This window comes from Anas platyrhynchos, chromosome Z (genome assembly GCF_047663525.1).
Source record: "Anas platyrhynchos isolate ZD024472 breed Pekin duck chromosome Z, IASCAAS_PekinDuck_T2T, whole genome shotgun sequence".
Taxonomy (NCBI): Eukaryota; Metazoa; Chordata; class Aves; order Anseriformes; family Anatidae; genus Anas; species Anas platyrhynchos.
The window spans coordinates 55,732,540-55,748,790 of record NC_092621.1 but is presented as its reverse complement, the minus strand read 5'-3'; the positions used below and the strand labels follow the sequence as shown (position 1 = coordinate 55,748,790).

The following is a 16,251-nucleotide window of genomic DNA, read 5'->3' as shown; positions in this document are numbered from 1 at the left end:
TGTGCTCTCAACTACTGTGGTGGTACAGGCCACATAAATGTCAAGAATAAATTGTAATAATACTAGCAATAGAAAATTACTCTGTTACCAAGGTTTCCATGTTCCATCACATAAATATGGCACAAGCGAGGTGACGTTGAGATCTTCTCTGTGCAAACTGTATATTATTTCCAAATGCTTCAAAAGCATGATTCAGTCCTGCCAAATATTGAACTAATTTCTAAGGGGAATGCTCATGGTCTCCTGCTCATGACACTAGCTGATATTGAGTCTTTTTGGAGCAAGTCTTCAAATGTTTGTCTCTTAACCACATAGACTAGAAATATGGACTAGAAACGTGGACTTAAACGGATCATTCTTTTTTCTTTTTTATTTTTATTTTTAAGTAATAGCTAGATCAAATGTTGTGAGCTTTTCACCAGGTGTAAGACATGAACTGCTCTTAGCAAGATAATCTCTGAGGTAATGCATTGAGAGGAGCTTGTTGCCTCAGTGTGTGGGTACATTATGAAAATTGTTATGTTACAGAGAAGCAGGAGTTCTCTGCCAAAAGTGGTTAAGAAAATAAGCCTCAGAAACAGCAAGGGTCCTCAAAGGCATCTTTTTATCCCACTGTTTTGCCTTGACTACCACAGAGGAATAAAGAGATGATTATTTACATCCTGCCATGGTCCTGGGGATTGGGTATCTGTGTCATTGGCCTGGTGGTTTTTGCCTGCTGCCTCTGTCAGGCACACTTGCAGCTAAGAGTCCCTGCTGGACAGGAGGCACCCCAGGTGCCCAGATCTCAGTTCTTGATGTGACTCCCAGAAAATGTGCTTATTGCCTCATTAGTGGCTCTAGTTCATCTATGTTGAATATGTTCCAGAAATCACCACAAACCTCTCCTCTGCTTTTCAGATGGGCATGTTTCAGGGAGAAGCAGATTCCTGTAGCTTCTTTGTGTGTTACTAATGGAGGGTGAAACCTCTCGTAGAATAGGCCTAATGCTAAGATGTGCTCTCATGTCCTGTTAAAACCCTAAGGCAGCCTTCCATCAGATGACCTATCTTCCAAATGTCATGCATCTGCTTGTCTGGATTTATGGCTAGGTTTTGTTTTATGAGGGTAATGATGCAAACACTCAAGAAACAAAATCTGATTTCAGAGTTAGAGTATGGTGGAAGTTGATGGGGAAGGTGGTGAGCCTGGAGTGAAGGCTGCACTAGTTGAGGTGGATGGGGACATCAGCACAGAGAACTAAGAAACCAAGAGTGTGGTGTGATCCTGTTCCACAGATCCATGAATCCACCTGCATGGTGTCATGGACAGAAATCCCAGCTGTCACCAAGGACATGATTGTACAGGATTTTGCCTAAGAATGAGTTAAAATCCCTGCCTTGATTTGTTTGCCATGGGTCTTTGGTGAGTTGTTTGGTGGACAAGGGAGGAAAAGGCATTTTGTTTTGAGTCCTGTCTTCCTAAGGGGAGGGTCTACTTGAAGAAGACAGGTTTTTAAGAGCTCAACCTAGACAAAGTTCTGGTAGAAAGGTGTCACTGAAGGAATTAGCATAGTAGAAACCCACCAACAGCAGTGGTGGCCCATTGCGGACCTGACCAGAAGACAAACTTTCTGTTTCATCAGAAAGCAAAGGGTTCTGAGACCTGTTTTGGCAAGTCTGCTGAGGAATTTCCAGGTCTTATATGGTGACACTAAACCCTCAGGTACTCCCTATAGTATGATCCCAAAGCCTTTTGAGAAGCCTGCATTTATGTCTCTGTTCTGTGTTTTACTGTTGACCACACTTGTCTGAAGTGGGTATAAAATACTAATTCACTGACAGTATGCAATGTGGAAGCTTTTCTCTCATCTGGAAAGACTCAGAGGGCTCCTCACTGTGTGGAATATGACTGTCTTAAGCAATGAGAAGATTAGATGTCTGATCTTCACCCATCATTAAGGGCCTTCCAAAATGCTGAGGATTAGATAGATAGATAGATAGATAGATAGATGGATAGATGGATAGATAGATGGATAGATGGATGAATGGATAGATAGATAAATCACAAAGAGTATCTTGGATTCTAATATCCTATCTAGAGAAAAGACACTTGGAGAATGGTCTTGCCTTCACCTGAGATTAGAAATCAAGATTCTTTTAGGAGTTTTGAAGCAGAACAATGGAGCGAGCTTTATGTTTCTGTGGAAAGAAATAATGAGGATATCCCTAATAAAAAAGAGACACAGCAATTTAATTCTTTAATAGAAAATATGAGCACTGAGTGTATTTGATATTGAACAGGTAGGCTTGAATAGAAAAAGGAATGTGAATGTAATGTAATTTGATTGTGGCAACATCAGTTGTGTATCGGGAGTCAAAAGACAACCAGGTGAACCTGTGGAGTTGGTCTCAAGGGTTAATGGTGTATTAAGAGCCTTGCAGAAGACATCTAATCTGAGGAATTAGTGATCTTGAATAGGCCATGCATACTGGGCTTTGCAGTTAGGGTCTGAACAGCCCATATGCTAGCACGAGTGTGCCAGGCTGTGTTTGCAACCTGTCAGGAAACTTTCTATTAGCTGAACAGCTTGCTAATATAATCTGTAATTTATAATACCTTTGAGAAATGTAAACACTATGTGGATCAAGGGGTGAGATGTATCGATACTGATTGGAAGACTGTTGTACATCTTGGAGCTAGTGATCCACACAAATAAACTCAGCCAGCTCCTTGCAACAGAGGAGCCTGCAGGCAGCTCCTACTTGGTACCAGCAATTAGGACACCCACATGTCCTTGCCTTTACCTACAAGAGCAACAAGAAGCTGTCATGTAAAAATTCTTTATAAATAGAGATGTTTTCTCTAAAAAAAAAAAAACAAAAATCTAAAGAAAATAGTATATCTCAAATGATCAGAAAGAAAAAAATTTCTCCCCACAGATGGGATCTTCACAGTTTGCTGTGTGAAAACCCATCAGGGTCTGCCCAATGCTGCATGAATGCGGGGTTCTCAACATCTGAAAGGACATAAGGTTTGCTTGCTATTTCTATTCCTGTTTTTATTCTGTCTTATTAAAACAGCTGTTTTGTAAGTCATTTGCTGTCAGGCCTTGCTGAGCTGCAGAAAGAGCCCTGCCTGGTCTCAGCTGCTCTCACCCCTGCCCCAGCTGATGCAGAACAAGCAGCACTGCATTGACATCTGTGAACTGTGTACAACTGAGCAGTGAGCAACACACGCGGGAAAAAAACAGGGGAGTGTAGGAAGCAAGGGTCATGGTGCACTCAACTCACCCCGTCTTGACCGTGCAAGGATTGCACAAGGTGGGGGCACCAACTGACATCTCTTCCTTCAGTGCATAAGCGGTAATTGTGCTTCACGGGGCAGCAGACTGCTTTGCAGGAGAGTTTTGGGGTATACTGAGGGAAAGCAGTGAAAAAAGATACTCAAGCAGGGATGATGCTGTGGAAAGGGTAATTTCAAGCTGAACAGCTCTGAGTGAGCCGTTCTTGTCTGCTTTTTCCATAAGCAGTTTGGGATTGGGAGGAGGCAAGAAAACATCTTTCCTTTGAAAATTTACCTCAAGGGTATGTGCTGGTAAGTCAGCTGAGCATCTGTCCAGCTACCTACCATATTTGTAGCTGCCAAAGCTTTTCAGTTGAGTGTGTCTGTGTGTATGTATAGCCACATGCATGCACAAACACACACACACATGCTGCTTTCTGAAAAGATATATTTGGAAAGTGAATTTGTTCAGCTATCTGAGTTTAAATGCTACTGTTTTCTGTATGGAAATTGCTTCTCTGCACCTCTGTGTGCAAATACATCTGCACAGTAACTAAACACGAGCCACCCATCAGAGAGCCATTCCCTGTGACGCAGTGGGAGCACCTGAGTCTGCAGCAGAGAGGACCTCTATACAGCCTTATGCAACATGCAGCAAGAGTTATTTATTAGTCCTGCAGCTCAGAAATACTGTTTTGTTCGTTTTGTTTTGTTTATCCTTAGTGCCATAGAAGTTGCTAGTGTGATTTCATGCATCCACATGCTTGCTTTTTGAGGGTGTTTATGCTGGTACCATAGCAGACAGAGTCTCTGTTGGGAATCCTATACAATATCAAGTATTAAACTCCTAGGCCTTTAAATTATGCTTTGTAGTCTCACTACTTACCTTGAGTCATTTAATCTTGCTTTGTCTAGGTAGCTGCTTTGTGCCTGCTTCCTCCTGGGAGCTAATCCTCATGGCATCTCACTGCAGTTGAAATCACACTGCCAGCCAAAGCTAGGCTGGGTGCTTGTGCTTTCTGATATCATCTGTAGTTAGAAAAGCAGAACAGATTTTGGGGAGCGTAGATTTTGGGAGGGGGTAGGGAAAAGAGATGCCATCACAAGATCTGTTTCTCAGCTTGACTTTTGAGTGACCTTGAAGCAGGGCCAGAAATAGAAATGTTGCATAAGAGTATTTATCTGGGCTCAGTGCTGATGGCGAACCCTTGTGCTCCTCCACCACAGCAAGCTCAAAGAGAAAGCCACCCATTAAACCTGTCTCTCCTGTCCTGGGCAGTTGGAGACCCACCAGGTCTTGAGAAATGCCAGCAGCAGGCATTTCAATCATAGGAAGTGCAGCTCTGAGGCATGCTACGTGTGTTTCTGGGGCAATAGGCACAGGATGAGGGATGAGCTTTGCTGCTGGTGACGTTATGGCTGTGCTGTAGTCACCTTTTATTTCTGGGTAAGGCAGATTTATGGTCTTCTCTGGCCTGCAGTTCCTCCTGGCATATGGCCATTGCCTTCCAAGGGAGACCCTATCCAGGGTCTCAAGCATGTGGGATGAAGAAATCAGGCTGCTGGCAAAGGGATGGCAGAAGGGAACGCTGGCTCTCCATGTGCTGATCGGTTTCGGTGCTGTGCAGGGAGGCTGCGGTGATGGCTTTGCAGGACCTCTGCTGGGTCCTGTCACTCATTCAGCACCTGGCACCTTGTCCAGGGTCAGCTTCTTGGTGGCACAGGAGCTCCAAGTGTGTGACCTGACATAATTCTTTGCTGCTAAGGAGCAGCACGATGAACCCATGACTTTACAAATATTTATATGATCTCCGCACTACCCCACAAGCTGGTGTGTGTGGCATGCATTAGAAACGGAGGTAAATGCATGGAAATGGGATATTACCTGTCAGTTTAAGGCTGGTTTCTTATTCCTTTGAAGCTGCATGTTTCTATTAACTCCAGGTGTTTATTGGATGCACAGACAGCAGGGAGCAGTGACTTTAGGAGACTCAGCACTGTATCAGGCCTGTTGTGGCCTGTTCAGTGTGAAAGACAGCCAGCGTCAGACAGTTATCCTGCTTTCCAGCAGCAGTTACTAATTTTACAGTTTTTTCAGTTTAATAGGGATTTCTTTCTTCCTAGGAGACTCAATAGGGTAGTCCCGTAACAATTTATGCAATTTAACCATGACTAATACCTTGCTCTCACTTACACGGTTTATCATCCTCATGGTGAAGCTGAAAGACAAGCACTTTGATCACAGTTGCTTAGCTCTGTTTGCCATCTGCTGATGCATGTCTTCAAGCTGTTAGAAATGGTCACAATTTTTCAATTGGAACACTGGTTTAGTAAAGAAAAAAAATTATTTTATTTTATTTTATTAATTGTAGCTATGTTAATTGTGCTAGATGTGTCTACTCTCTGTGGGCTAATTCAAATTTTACTGTTGCACATCTGTAAGCACAACAGTATCAAGAACATAAGCATACCAGCACTGCCTTGGATGAATGCCTCAGATGCCCCTCTCACTGGCCAGCCTCTTAGTGCATACAAAAGCACATGCTGAGGGAAGAATAAGAACAGGGCAGGTATAATTGACACTTCCTTTGAGTAATCACCAGCTTCCTGCTATTTCTGTCTCAGGGAACTCCCTGAACATGATGTGTTTTTTTTTTTTTTTTTCTGTTTAGTAAGTCTGATGCAAACGCTCACCCATTCTTCTTTTAAGTGTATGTCAGTGTTTTTCACTTCAGCAACAAGTTTCACGGGCCTACTGACACCCTCGTTGCAGTTTCAACTGTAAACATCACGAAAGTGGTATTTTTTTTTCCAGCTGTATTCCATTTTGCCATGTATGTTCAGCCTTTCTAAAGTGAGTACATATTCTGCATTGTAAACACGTAGGACTAGCATGCTTTGGGGAAGTATTGGCAAAACCAGGAAGACTGAATTTAGGAGGGGGTGATACACATTTCCAGCTTTGTAAGTCACTGTATTTCATCAGGGGACTGAAACAATCCATAAATCAGGTGCAAATGCAAAATTTTCAGCATGGTTGTTTCTCTCTTGCTATCCAAAGAGCAGCATGAGGGGGCTGCTTCACAAGGGAAAGGAATATGGGAGCTGAGGGTGGCCACAGCACAGGCAAGGACGCTGACCTCCCTGATCAGGTGCGGAAACAGAGTACGTGAAGGAGGAGAGCACGGCAGGTCTTGTGATGCTGACCAGAGGCAGACAAGAACCCTGTGCTGGCCAGACAAATCCGGAGATGGAGCAGGTCTGAACTCCAGTGGCAAGGTAGATGGTCAGGGTCAGCACATGGTCGAGCACAAGCATGAAGGTAGAGTAGCGTAGGCATGGAGCAGTGTAGCTCCCAAGCCAAAGGGTGTCTGGTGTCTGAGTGAAAGTCCCAGATGAGGCTTTTCACAGCTTTTTCTTACCCATCTCTTTCCCAGCATCCCAGCTTACACAGATGTACTACGTCCAAGCTGGATTTGTACACAGGCTGCCAATCCCTTGGAGAGCAAGAGGTTGTGGAGCCTAACAGAGCACTTAGGGTTCTGATTCTCATTTTCCAAACGGCTGCACATTTTTCTTTTCCTGCTAGGTCTCTAAAACCAGAGACGCTTAACCTTTTTATGCTGCTGTGATTTAGTGTTTTTACTGAGAAACAAGAATGAAATTTTCTGTCCAGATGGAATGGTGGCAGCTCCTGTTGATATATGTGTACACTGGCAGACCCACGCTGACTGATGGGCCAGCTCACAGAACAGTAATTGTTACAGTTATGACTTTGGCTTTATGGCAATGGAGACTCTAATTTGAACCCCCATACCAAGGTACTTACTTTGAAGAATTCCATGGGAGCTTTACACTTTGGATTTTCCCATGCCTGAAATATGCTGAGGCAGACAGATAACAAAACAGTTATCTACTTAGGGAATCAGAGCCTCTGCCTACTGGTGCATCCCCTCATGTCTCTGTTTTAGTGGGCTGAAGCTTGCTGAGAAAATGAAAACAAGAAATGACTGCAAGGAAGAAAGAATGGTTCAGCTCCTACCTCTGAAAACATGTTTTTGTCAGTGTGTAAACCACTAGGAAGCTATGTACTTCGGAGAATCCCCTTCTTTAAAGGAAAAGTAATTGCTTGGTCTTTTGAGGAAAGATGAATAGTCTGGTTCTGACCAGCAATTATGCAGTCTGCAAAGATGCATGTGATTCTGTGAATGAAGATTCTGGGAACAGTTTGGTAGCTTTATACCAAACTAGGGAAAAAAAATTAAAAAATCTGAAGTGCTAGGGAAATGGCCATCTTATTAGCAGCTGCCAGCCTCATGCATCTTCCTCAGTATAACTCCTAACTGAGAGACAAAAGAGGCCAGCTAAATTCTTGAATGATTTTGGTGGCCCCCAGACTAGTAGAAGACCCCAAGTTCTAAGTCACAAACACAGGAGTGCTAATGAGGAGAAAAAACCAAACCAAACCAAACCAAACCAAACCAAACCAAACCAAACCAAACCAAACCAAACCAAACCAAACCAAACCAAACCAAACCAAACCAAACCAAACCAAACCAAACCAAACCAAACCACCACCGACAACAAAACAAACAAACAACAACAAAAAGACCTCTACAACATTTAGGCCATTCATGTCTTCAGCCCCTGTCACTCATCCAAGTTACTGGGAACATCCTGTGAAACACCTCTTGGGCTGCAGAACATTGCAGCATGATTGGTGTTGATTTGAAACTATGAATGGCATTTCCTGGCTTCCAAACTATCCAAGCTTCCTCACTGAAAAGAGCCTTCCCTTCTTGTCCTCTCCTTTATGTCCACAAGCAGACATTTTCTAGTGTGAAATCAACACTAAGACAAATAATAACTTTTTATATATTTTTATATTTTGGCATGGGCCAGTGGGGTTGTTGAGCATGTGGTACTTTTTTATATTAAATGTAGGTTTTATCTGTGTTTCAGTAGAGGATGGTGTTAAAAAACATTGCAAAGATATAAAGTGAAAAAAAAAAAGAAGAAAGTTTTCCAATTAAACTGCAAACCATTCTACTTGCAGATGGCTGAAATTGACCAAGTTATATTAGGAATAACCTGAATTATTCACAAGTCTAATTTTATAATTCTTATTAATTTTGACACGGAATAAAAATGGCAGTATTTTCTCAGCTTTGAATGGTTTTCCATAACTACACGCACTGCCTCTTCAGTGTCTATTAATAGCTTGAAGGACATCATTTTAATGAGATTACTAACTACCTTTTGGTTGGAAATGTCATTTAAGCAGTCTTTTAAGAAGCACATTAAAACGATTAGTCTGTGTCCTTAGTTGGAGCTGGAGCTTAAATCCTTCACATGGATCAAAAACAGTTTAGAAAGTGATCACCACAGCTTTTCTCTTTTCTCATGAAGACTGGTGCATATGTAGGGAAAATTCCATTTTCTTGGAATGTAGGAAGTCTGTTTTAACATCCTGGCTGCTTCCATGCTAAACAACCCCTCCTGAAGCAAACTGTTGAGGAACCGAAGATACTTTGCTTTCCATGCCTCATGTCTTCTCCCTGCTTCAGAGGATTTTTCCATAACTTCAATTTTTGTTTGTTTGTTTGTTTTACTCATGTTGTTTGCGGTGTGGCAGGACTCTCCTGGCACCCTGTAAAGGTGTTCTCAATGCTTTCCTATAGTACCAGGGACAACATTTCCTAAAAGACAGGCATGTGCTTCACCTTCATTAGAAGCTTCTATTAGAGCTCTTTTAATGACACCTGAACTCATTGTAGCTTATTGCATGTGACTTAAAGTGGGGAGAAATGAGCAGAACAAGGTAGAAAGACAACTGGGCATGCAAGCACCAGAGAACTGTTTGACAGGGAACAAGTAAGCTGCACAGTATGGTATGTTTCCAAGTCTGGAGAGAAATGGTGGGAGCAGAGGTCTCTGTGTGGATGATAGCAGCAAACAGCAGTTTGTAGTGGCTCATTGCTTGGGATAAAGGAGGCATTCAGGGACCGTTCTTCCTCTAATTTGTTCATTTTGCATAAAATGATGAAATGCCCATTTTGATCTGGTAATTTCATTACCCTTTTTGTTGTGTTGATTACCATGGCAGCTTCCTGAAATGAACTGAGAGATGCTTAGCAGCTTCTGAAGATGTTTCAGGAACACTTTGAAGATCAATTTAGACCAATTCTTGTCTAGATTTTCTGAAGCCATGAGAAAGAATTATTTCCCCAGTCATTAAAAAAAAAAAAAAAAAGACTCTAGTCAAAATCTCTGATTTACAAAAATAGATCTTATTTAAAATGCTCTTGGCAAATTTTAAAGGGTTGATTAAACCCTGAACATAAATTAAATTCACATATGTTTCATTTTATTTTATTTTTACTGTAAATAACAAATGACTTTGGGTCATTTAAATAACAGATGAGTTATTTAAATATACTACGTTTCAGCATTCAGTGGTTAACTTTGGTCATCTACTGAGTGTGAAAACTATTAAGTTTCTATTGCACATACAAATTTATCATTTTTAATGAGAAATCAAAGTTGTTGGAAAGAGTGATTTCTATTCCTCCTCCTCTGCTGTCACTGTCATGATCCTAGATAAAGAGGTTAGTTAAGGTACTGGACCAGGAATGGCAAGAGCTGTGTTTCCAGCTCTGCAAACAACTCCCTGAATCCCTTGCACAGATTGCCTGAACAATCTGTTCCTGCAGGATGTGAACCACTTATGGTATATGGCAACTTCTCCTGAATAGCATGAAGAGGATGGAGTCATATTCTGTCTTAGAGGCATATCTGCAGACTGAGATCAAGAGTTTGCTTGATGGTAGCTATTCACAACGTACTTGGATAATCACATTTTGGAGACTGTTGCAAGAAAAACAAACAAACAAAAAAGCACGTTACTTTTCAGGTCAAAGGAGTACAACTGAATACATGTAGAAAAACATGCTGGAAATAGCACTATGCTCTTGAGAGAGCCTGGCCTTCACTGGCCACTAGTGGGAGTGAGCTGTTCAAGAACTGCTTGTGTCTTTGAAACACAGCCTGTGAAAATGGAAAATGCTTGTTGTTTATTTTATTTTATTTTATTTTATTTTATTTTATTTTATTTTATTTTATTTTATTTTATTTTATTTTATTTTATTTTATTTTATTTTATTTTATTTTATTTTATTTTATTTTATTTTATTTTATTTTATTTTATTTTATTTTATTTTATTTTATTTTGTTTTGTTTTATTTTATTTTATTTTATTTATTTTCTATTTCTTTTTATTTTATTTTATTTCTTTTTATTTTATTTCTTTTAATTTTATTTCTTTTAATATTATTCGTTTTTGGCGAACCTGGAAGGCACAAGACCCCTTGTGTGGACTTTGGGGAAAGAATCAGCTTCTGGTTTACTTCTGTCATTTTTCCAGCTAAAGAAGCTGGTGAAATAAGAGAGGTGGGTTGAAATCTGAGTGCCTTTCCCTAAAAAGACAGATCTTGTATCTCCAGGACTGTATGGGAGAACTCTGTCTGCTATCGCAAGGTTTATCTATCTGTCTCCCAGCCTCTTGACTGCTCAAGCACAGATCAATGCCTGTTGTCCTCATTACACCTTCCTGGACTAATAGTCCCTAAGTTTTGTCTGGCAGTAAGGTCTACTTTCTTCTTAGCAGATGAAGAACCAGAACGAGTTAGGGATTACATTGTCATCCCTATTTTCCAAACACTATCCAGAGGAGTGACTGAGGTTAAGAACTAAGAGCTGTGTCTCCAGCTGCTCCGGAGGACAGAGCTGGTAATAACAATCACTGTCTTTCTCCAGTGGAAAAGCCTGGGGCTTTGGAGAGGAGGCCAAGTGGCCAGGCTGTTCTCTGACATGGATGCAAGGGCACGCCAAAGGTTGCTGATGAATCACAGAAGCACAGAATCACAGAATGATTGAGGTTGGAAAGGACCTCTGGAGGTCATCTGGTAAAACCCCACTGCTCAAGCAGGGACACCTAGAGCAGGGTCCCCAGGACCACATCCAGATGGCTTTTGAATATCCCCAAGGAGGAAGACTCCACCACCTCTCTGGGCAACTCAGGTACCTGCACAGTAGAGAGGTGCTTCCTGGTGTTCAGAGGGAACCTCCTGTATCCCAGTTTGTGCCCATTGCCCCTTGTCCTGGCAGCGGGCACCACTGAAAATAACATGGCTCTGTCCTCTTTGGAGAATACCTCCCTTCAGGTATTTCTATACGTTGATAAAACCCCCTTGTGCCTTCTCTTTTCCAGGCTAAACCAGTCCCAGCTCTCTCAGACTAGGGCTTTAGGAGAGGGCAGCATGTGGATTTCTGTCCTGGTGCTAGGAGGAGCACAGCAGACGTTTTTATTTGTGTTAACCCTCCCACAAAGCTCCTTGAAGTGGATGGAGGAGCTCCCGCTGACTGTAGCAGGCATTGGTTGCTTTCTCAGGTGTACTTCCATAAGGCCCCAGAACCTGAGCCTTCTGCCCAGTATGTCTTCTGGAGGGAAAGTGCAGGTGGCCTGGCAAGATCAAATGAGGTCAGGAGGGTCTATGCTGCTGTTCAAACCTTTAGCACCACTGTGGTAAAGCACTTCCCCTTCCACTTCACCTGTTTTTGTTTTCTGCCCACGAAGGTTGTTGCTGTGGTGTTGTGCCTTTACATTTTCCATGTTAGAACACAGGGGAGAGTTCTTTTAGTTACAAACAGATAAGAAACATCTGTGCAGCAAATCTGGACAGAGCCAATGATCCTTGCTCTGCAGCAAAGGAAAGAGGAGAGGTCTCATGCAGCAGAAGTTTGGATCAGAGTTGGTTTTACAGTTACGGGCACTTTTATTCAGGCAGGAGACCATGGGAGATTTGCAGCCCTAGGAGCAAGTTCAAGTTTAAGAATATACTTCTAAATTCTAAAAGCATAGTCTCTGTGCTAGGAACATGCTCTGAAAGAAAACTCCTTTCATCTCATTAACCTGTGAAAGACCATACCAAATATTGGAGGCTTGGCACTGCTTCTGCTACTGGCTTGCTCTGAAACTTCAAGAAAATCATTTTGCATTCTTTTTGCAGGTTTGTCCATCTGGACTGGAAGCTGTTCAGAACAGAATTGCTTCTGGATAGCTGCACAATGCTGAACTGCAAACCTATATGCATAGAAACATAACATAAAACAAGGGAAGAAATCTGCAAGAGGTGTCAATGTCACAACTATGTCAAAGTAACCAGTCATATCTATTGGGATAATATAAACAGCAGAAGTGAATCCTGAGATAAAGAAATCCATCTGTTGATTGATTGTTGAGTGAAAAGTGAACAGAGGAGTTCTGGATCTTCTGATTTCCTTCTGTGTGAGTGATTTCTCCAGAATGCCTTCAAGGCAGATGACTCTCAAGAGCTGTCAGCAAATTTATTTAAGAATCAAATTTTGCCTGGTGAAGAAGGTATGCTTCCCCTTAAGTTTCAGTCTGCTAATATCAGACAGCTTTCCTCCTGAGGTCTAATGTCCGTGACTCAATAGCCAGCCAGACAGTATCATTTTCTCACTGCTGACAGTGTGATTTCCTCTCCAATTTGTGGTTACACAATTTGACAGATTCACTACCAGAAGTTCCAGGCAGTGAGGTCCACTGTAGCCTGAGGAGAAGTGAAAGCTTTCAGTTTCCAGAATAATCATCTTACCTCATGCCACCTCTTGCCATAGAACATAAATTCAGCTTTGAAGTGTTGAAACTTTGGTAGCTTTGAAGCTATGGATGGAGAGCCGTTGTACAGCATGGATATCTCCCCATGGAACAAATAAACCAGCGGTGTGTTGTCTTTTCAAAAATATTTTCATTTCATGGAACTCGAAATAACCATCTGTTGAAATAGGTGTGATGTCAAACAGAGAGGACTGACTAGGGAGGAGATTCTTTGTGTTTGCTGTTTCTGTTGCTGATTCTTTTATTGCTAACTGTAGGTAATAATATATACTTGTAGTCTCCTGGGAGGTGTTTGACATGCTTGTAGGACTGATTCTGTAGTCAGAATGAAGATATAAGGTTCCTGAAGTAAACAGTTTTTCCATGAAAGGTCAATACTTCATTCACTTCATTCAGTAGATTTGATATGCCACTCAATAGCTGGGACAGTTGTGGAGATGTCCTGAGATCTCTCCTGATAACAAGATGTATTTTCTTATGGCGTAAGGCAATTGGTGAAATGGCAGCTCAACAGTTGCGAGTCAGAAAGGATTTCATCTGGTGAAACCCTGCTTTGCTGAATGTCAAGTGAAAATAGAAGATTTCTATAAAAGGAGGAGGAAGTGCTCAGGTTTTTTGTCTTCTGGGTGAAAACAATCTCCTCTCTCAGTGGGATTCCTTTCACAACCAAGAAGGTGATGGTTAACTCTGATGCTGCATCCATCTGACTTTCCCCAAAGCTTTGATAGCCAGCATTCATCCCTGCACTTCAGCATGCAAGATCAGGAGTGTGCTGAAATGCTGGTAACCGTTTGGGTGGATGTATAGCCAACCATTTCGTATTTCCATAATAGTGCCATGCTCCTGTGTGAACGAGCCCAAGCACCCATCCGATTAGTTTACTCTCATACTGAGATCCCAGCCTGTTCCCTGTGCCAAGGTCTCACGCTGTGCTGCATGGGAGGTCATGGTGTCCTTACCTTCCTGTGAGCCCACATCTTCTGCTAATTTCCTTCTGCTGAGGTGTCATCGTGCTCTCTAAAAGTTGTTCACTTGCTTGTCCGGTACCAAGTAAATTCTTTTGAGTGCAACAGAATGGATGACACTGGGTTAAAAAGCATGTCCAATAAAAGCAGTCCTGACTTCAATTTCAAGGGTCTAGAGTACTGTATTAACAGAAAGTAAAGGTAGCAAAAGCAGGCAGTGAAAATAACATGATCGAATGGGGTTCTTTCATATAAAATGTCATGCCTCTACATTGTGCCTTAGAAAGTACTGAGATAAAAGTTTCCAGTTGCTTTAATGGCTTCTGGTATTTGAAGGTTGGAGGAAGCTTTATGTTCCGTACCCTCATCCACCGTGTACAAGCAGCAGCTGTGCTCAGCGTTTTTGGCACCGCTGCATTAGTTCCTCTCCCTGAGCTACAGCCGCAGACGGGGAGCCTGTGGGCAGGGGAGCAGAGGAAAGGCTGACTGCAGAGCTGTGAGGCAGCTGCCCTGCTCATGTAAACAGCGACATGTGAGTGTCACGGAGTGGTGCTATGTGAGCTATAAATTCTCCACCCACCCCAGATCCAGCCTGACAACAGCCTGACCTCAGTTCCATCATGTGAACTACTTTAAGCAGAGCTTTTCAGCATAGGGATATGCGGGGATCCTGCCAAGGCTTACAGAGACTCAGGCAGAGAGAGATGAGATCCTCCAGGCTCCAACTTCTATTTGTAGCTACCAGCAGAGCCCAGAGGACAGGCTACAGTGTTAACAGAAGGGTACACCACTCTGATCTCTTCATGCAGTCCTGTGTGATTTACAGCATAATTCTGAGGATACTTAAAGAATTCACTTAAAGAATTCACTACTTTTTTTTTTTTCTTCTTCCTTTTTTTTTTCTTTTTTTTTTTTTTTTTTTTTTCCCAGGGTCAGTTCCCTCCATCTGCCATGCAGTGATAGAGCAATGTCTGTAAATCCCTCTTCTACAATGGCATGAGCCTCCCCTATGTCGGGTAGGTCTGCTTTTTCCCTTTTTGCTGGCCCTGTCTTTTGCAGCTTTCTCCTTCTCATGTGACTAGTGCAGGCATCTCACTTCTCACTTGTGGCTGAGATCCAGGTGAAAAGCACAGGGAAGGGAACAGGCTGTAAACAGAAGACTCCTTCCTGTGCACCCCTGTGCTGGCTAACAGACGTGAAGGTTGCAGGTAACTCCTGAAAGCCTCCCACGTGCATCCCACGCCTCCCTCCTTACTCTCCAGCACAACAGTGAACACAGATGAGGAAAACGTGTCTGGCCTGGCCTGGCAGTTCTAATATTTCTGAAGAAATCAGATTCCCCTCCCCCCCCCCCTTTTTTTTTTCTTTTTTCTTTTTTTTTTTTCTTTTTTTTTCTTTTTTTTTTTTTTTTCTTTTTCATGTGTTTTTCTCTAGGGAATCACGTAAACAAACCGTACGAACACTTACAGGTGCCTCTACCACAAACATCACGCAGAATTACCATTTAGAAATATATGTTTCCTTTTTGGGAGTGTGACCTGAAAAGTAACAGGTTATATTGGATTTTCAACTGCCATCAATCTCATCAAGTTTTCCCGATTACACAAGTTGATTTGTCACTGCAGTATTCTCCTACAGGACTAACCCTAGCATTTACTGCTGCTCGGAGGGGGTCTTCTCCTTTTTCTTCTGTGGCAGCAGTCGTCTTGTTTTGTGGCACTTTTGAAATGATGGTTGTCAGAGTTTATCTCTAAAAAGACAGATGCTGAGGCAGTGTTGGTCTTACTGGTGCTAAAAATAATGTAGTTTCTAATAAATAATCCCATGTCCTGGAAACCATCTACATTTATCTTCTCAATGATTTCTGTCATCAAAAATGTCTGTTTTTTAAAATCTATGATCTGCATGCCATGCTGAAAATAACACTCACAGAGGAAAAAGAGACATATGCCAAACAAAGGCTTACTTCAGTAAGTCTTCAAAAGAGTGCTTTGTGGTCTTGCTGGTCTTCAGGATGAGGTAGTTTATGAGGAGCTGAGATGCAGCTTAGGGATACAGCAAAATGCAAAATGGAAAATAACCAAATCACCAGTCTCTTTTTTCAAATCTTGTCCTGTACTAGTACTTCGTTTGTTGATGCTGTTGCCCTTTCTTGGACTGATTGGTGCATAAAGTGATGCTCCAGCACTGGAAACTGGTGACAACCAAACCAGGTACCCAAACTCCCAGACGAGTGACCTGACTGCCAGGGCATGGCACTTACAGTCATCTGCTATCACAGTGGACTTGCTGGGTCCTACACCTTTAAATTAGGAATTCCGG

General features: G+C 42.1%; 1 long non-coding RNA gene across 1 annotated transcript in view; it reads left to right on the top strand.

Moving 5' to 3' along the window:
• The window catches only part of LOC106019582 (uncharacterized), a 29,415-nt gene extending 14,643 nt beyond the window's left edge, over positions 1-14,772 (top strand). The window contains exon 5 of the long non-coding RNA XR_005261725.2: positions 12,333-14,772. This is a non-coding gene — a long non-coding RNA (uncharacterized lncRNA). The remainder of the gene's footprint in view (positions 1-12,332) is intronic.
• The last annotated feature ends 1,479 nt before the right edge of the window (positions 14,773-16,251 follow it).